At 50.9% G+C, this 5000-nt stretch overlaps 2 non-coding genes across 2 annotated transcripts; both read right to left on the bottom strand.

Moving 5' to 3' along the window:
• Positions 1–574: 574 nt before the first annotated feature.
• LOC137929258 (5.8S ribosomal RNA) lies at positions 575–731 on the bottom strand. The gene has a single exon (XR_011108810.1). It is a non-coding gene; the product is annotated as a 5.8S ribosomal RNA (ribosomal RNA).
• Positions 732–1538: 807 nt separating this feature from the next.
• Positions 1539–3442, bottom strand: LOC137929249 (small subunit ribosomal RNA). Its single transcript, XR_011108803.1, has one exon. It is a non-coding gene; the product is annotated as a small subunit ribosomal RNA (ribosomal RNA).
• Positions 3443–5000: the final 1558 nt, after the last annotated feature.

The following is a 5000-nucleotide window of genomic DNA, read 5'->3' as shown; positions in this document are numbered from 1 at the left end:
GCAAGAAAACATTCACCGCCTGCCGGTCGCATCCGTCGGAGACGCGTCGTCTGTGCTTCCGATATATTTTATTATATCGTATACACGAACCGATGAGCTCGGACGAAGACCGCACTACGAAGACTCGCGTCTTAGCGATGCGTGTAATCTTTTCACACTCGTTTCATATTCAATACAATTCGATATATTTAAACGGACCGTAAACGCGCTCCGCGCGTACGCGGACGTGAGGGGTGCAGCACCCCGCCGTCCGTCGTCCGTCGCGAAGAACGTTCAACGGAAACCGTCAATTGTTCGAAAGAGCGCGCGCCCGCTCGCCCGCGCGCGGTAGTGCGGCAGCGGCAGCGCGACGACAGCGACGGCGGATAGTGAGAGAGAGAGAGTGAGAGCCGCGGCGGCGCGGACGAGAGACTCTTATTAGAGATCGTCCCATCGCACCGTCCGCGAGCTCGTTCATCACCCCCCACCAACCCGCCGCCGCCGCGTCGCGCGTCACCGCCGCGCGCATCGACCGGCGCGAGCGCACGTAGCGCGCGTTCTACACCGAACAGTGTGGTTTTTATATTTTAACAGCCGGCCCTCAGACAGGAGTGGTCCTGGATATTTCTCCACGGACCGCAATGTGCGTTCGAAATGTCGATGTTCAAATGTGTCCTGCAGTTCACACTATGACGCGCAGTTAACTGCGTTCTTCATCGACCCGCGAGCCAAGTGATCCACCGTCCAGGGTAATGGTTTTTTCTTAATGTTGTTATTACTTACGGTAGCGGCCTACGGCTCTCGCCGTCGGCCACTTGATTGTCCGTTTTTATGTATTAACGTCGAAAGTTGGTCGAATTCATGTGCGCCGAGGCGTTCATAAAGAAACGGCACCGAAAAAGCTTAACGCCCCGACGCGAATCCTTTAGAATGATGAACGACGACGACCCGCGCACCCCCCAACGAGCTGGCGTGACGCACGACATTGTCATCTTTCTAACCGCTTAAATTTCGTTTTGTATAGCGCCAACCGACAATAAAGGGCCTGAGCTAGGCAGTGGGGATTTTCACCGCTTCGAACGCTCCGTTTGGTATGCCCCGGTCGGCGCTCGTCTCTCGGCGTTTTTCCGCCACCCGGCCGCTTCGACGGCGGCGGAGGCAGCGGCGGCGGTAGCACTTTCGACGAATGCCACCACCGCCACCGGCCACCGCCACGGCGCCGTCGCCGCTGCGCCGTTAGGCGTAATAGACGCTAGAGACAATTATTTCACATTTTATTTTTTATACATATATACAAACACGCACACACACACGCACGCACACGCGCGCGCGCTCGTCCGCATTAGATACGAACAGCAGCGCGCGCGTACGTACATATATATGTATATATGTCGTATATATATATATCATTATGGATGTATTACATATATATATGTGTAAACACGGTATGTACGAAGTCGTCGTCGTCGTCGTCGTCGTCGTCGCAACAGCAACAACAGCAACAGCGGCGCAACAACGTTCGTGAACATATCACGCGTCTCGCACACATACACACACGTTAATGATCCTTCCGCAGGTTCCCCTACGGAAACCTTGTTACGACTTTTACTTCCTCTAAATGATCAAGTTTGGTCAACTTCCCAGCAACGCCGACGGCCGTGAAGCCACCGCGTGTCGGTCCGAAGACCTCACTAAATCATTCAATCGGTAGTAGCGACGGGCGGTGTGTACAAAGGGCAGGGACGTAATCAACGCGAGCTTATGACTCGCGCTTACTAGGAATTCCTCGTTTATGGGGGATAATTGCAAACCCCAATCCCCAGCACGAAGGAGTTTCAACGGGTTGCCCGGGCCTCTAGGCCAGGGAGAACATGCTGATTCCTTCAGTGTAGCGCGCGTGCGGCCCAGGACATCTAAGGGCATCACAGACCTGTTATTGCTCAATCTCGTGCGGCTCGAAGCCGCCGGTCCCTCTAAGAAGAATTTTAATACGTCGCCAGTGAGTTGCGCCACCGGAGCGGCGCACACCTAAATGACGACGCCTATTTAGCAGGCTAGAGTCTCGTTCGTTACCGGAATTAACCAGACAAATCGCTCCACCAACTAAGAACGGCCATGCACCACCACCCACCGAATCAAGAAAGAGCTGTTAATCTGTCAATCCTTCCGGTGTCCGGGCCTGGTGAGATTTCCCGTGTTGAGTCAAATTAAGCCGCAGGCTCCACTCCTGGTGGTGCCCTTCCGTCAATTCCTTTAAGTTTCAGCTTTGCAACCATACTCCCCCCGGAGTCCAAAATCTTTGGTTTCCCGGAAGCTGCCCGCCGAGCCATCGTAGTAACGTCGGCGGATCGCTAGATGACATATTTACGGTTAGAACTAGGGCGGTATCTAATCGCCTTCGAACCTCTAACTTTCGTTCTTGATTGATGAAAACACCTTTGGCAAATGCTTTCGCTGATGTTCGTCTTGCGACGATCCAAGAATTTCACCTCTAACGTCGCAATACGAATGCCCCCAGTTATCCCTATTAATCATTACCTCGGAGTTCTGAAAACCAACAAAATAGAACCGAGATCATATTCTATTATTCCATGCACGAAATATTCAAGCAGCATTTTGAGCCCGCTTTGAGCACTCTAATTTGTTCAAAGTAAAATTGTCGGCCCATCTCGACACTCACCGAAGAGCACCGCGATAGGATTTTGATATTGAACCGCCGTTTTACCGACGGCTCACCGACGATATGCTCCGCAGACGTGTCAGTATCACCGCGGATGCGGTGCACCGACAGCGCGGCGCACAAATGCAACTACGAGCTTTTTAACCGCAACAATTTTAGTATACGCTATTGGAGCTGGAGTTACCGCGGCTGCTGGCACCAGACTTGCCCTCCAATTGTTCCTCGTTAAAATATTTAAAGTGTACTCATTCCGATTACGAGGCCTCGTAAGAGTCCCGTATCGTTATTTTTCGTCACTACCTCCCCGTGCCGGGAGTGGGTAATTTGCGCGCCTGCTGCCTTCCTTGGATGTGGTAGCCGTTTCTCAGGCTCCCTCTCCGGAATCGAACCCTGATTCCCCGTTACCCGTGACAACCATGGTAGTCGCAGAAACTACCATCGAAAGTTGATAAGGCAGACATTTGAAAGATGCGTCGCCGGTGCTGGACCATGCGATCGGCAAAAGTTATCCAGATTCATCAAAATTAACGACTTCGGACGCGAGGCCCTCCGTCGATTGGTTTTGATCTAATAAAAGCACTCATCCCATCACTGGTCAGAGTTCTGATTGCATGTATTAGCTCTAGAATTACCACAGTTATCCAAGTAACCGAGGTAAGATCTAAGGAACCAAAACTGATATATTGAGCCATTCGCGGTATCGCCTTAATACGGCTTGCACTGAGACATGCATGGCTTAATCTTTGAGACAAGCATATAACTACTGGCAGGATCAACCAGGGAGCTAGCTAGAGCTAACACACACCAACACCGCACATACGAGAGATATGAGGGTGATGATGATATGATAGACGTGTGACAAGCGACGCGTCGGACGTTCGAAACGCCGTGACGCGCCGGTGCCTAGGTAGCTTTTTGCGTGCGTGCGTGCGTGCGTATTTATTACAATACACACACAACACCACACCGCAACAACAAAATGAATTCGTTTTTCTATCTGTTCACGGAGGAAAATGTATATCTCAACACTCGCCTCGCGTTCGTCCAGATTTACTTTGGACGCGGCATCGCGTCCGATTCATCGGAACGTTCTTTGACGAGACACATACAAATCTTCACTTTTATAAAATATCGTTTCGCAAAACGAACAATGACCGATTTCCAGCCCGGTTTTAGAGAGATCCGAAATCCTTGATTTATATATCATGATCGACCGTCGCGCGACTAGCGCGCGACGAGCTCGTTGATGCGATGCGTTAAGGGCCGCCCCGAAGTCGACTCGGGAGCCCAACGCCGTTCGCGTTAATTAAACGAGACGTTCTCTTACGCCTTCCGCTCTTACATAACGGAGACGTCGTCCGACACAGTTTACGGTGTGTTGTTGTGGGGAGATGATCCCCTTTTTCTTCCCTCCTCCGCCGCCGCTGTGTCGTTCGTGCGTTTGTCGGTTATAGAAGTTTCAGTTTCGGGCGTTCTCGTTGGTGGCGCGCGTTGTTTGTGTATCGGTGTTATTAGTTTTGTTCGATTCGCGCGCGTTTTCTAAGAATAATTTTTAATTTTTTTTTTTTTTATTTAAAAAAAAAAAAAAAAAACTAAATCTAAAAAAAACGCAATCTCCGCAAACAAACTAACACCACCACACCACACACACCCCACCAACCAAAAAAACACACTCCACACTCCACAACCACCAACAAACAAAACAAAACAGAAGAGCATCGGAGAGAACTCTATTCGGCCGACCGGCGCGTCTCGCGCCAGTCCCATGTATATGCGGGAACGACTGTATGCGTCTCCGCGTAGCGCGATAGAGCGTTCGCGTATCGATTGCATACCACCGATCTACATATCTATATCTGACCCTGATCTCGATGTCATCGTCGTCGTCATCATCATCATCATCATCATCATCATCATCATCATCATCATCATCATCGTTCGACCCGATCGCGGATTGCGCGTAGCCAGCCGCCGATGCGTTCGCGTATCGATTTCTGAAAACGACAGAGTCCGGTCCCGTTCGCGTATCGATGCATAAATTTCGTGCTGATGACGATCGCACTCTTTCATACGCGATGTCGACTGAGACAAAGAAAGGTGTCGTCGTCGTCGTCGTCGTCGTCGTCGTCGTCGTCGTCGTCGAGACGGTAGCGGTCCGTAATAAAGATCGTGCGGCCCGGCCTCGGGGTGCGGATAGTCACTCGGGCGTTCGCGTATCGATTTCGGAAAACGACAGAGTCCGGTCCCGTTCGTGTATCGATTTTCTAACGTGATATCGTCCTGATTCCGTGTGTTAAAATTACGATTAATGTCGATGCTAAAACTTTACTATCTTCAATAT

This window comes from Battus philenor, unplaced genomic scaffold (assembly GCF_028537555.1).
Source record: "Battus philenor isolate CCGP_79_NKW_IND1 unplaced genomic scaffold, ilBatPhil1.0.hap1 SCAF_48, whole genome shotgun sequence".
NCBI classification, from domain to species: domain Eukaryota; kingdom Metazoa; phylum Arthropoda; class Insecta; order Lepidoptera; family Papilionidae; genus Battus; species Battus philenor.
Note: the sequence above shows the minus strand (reverse complement) of the source record. Positions and strands in the feature narration are given on the sequence as shown.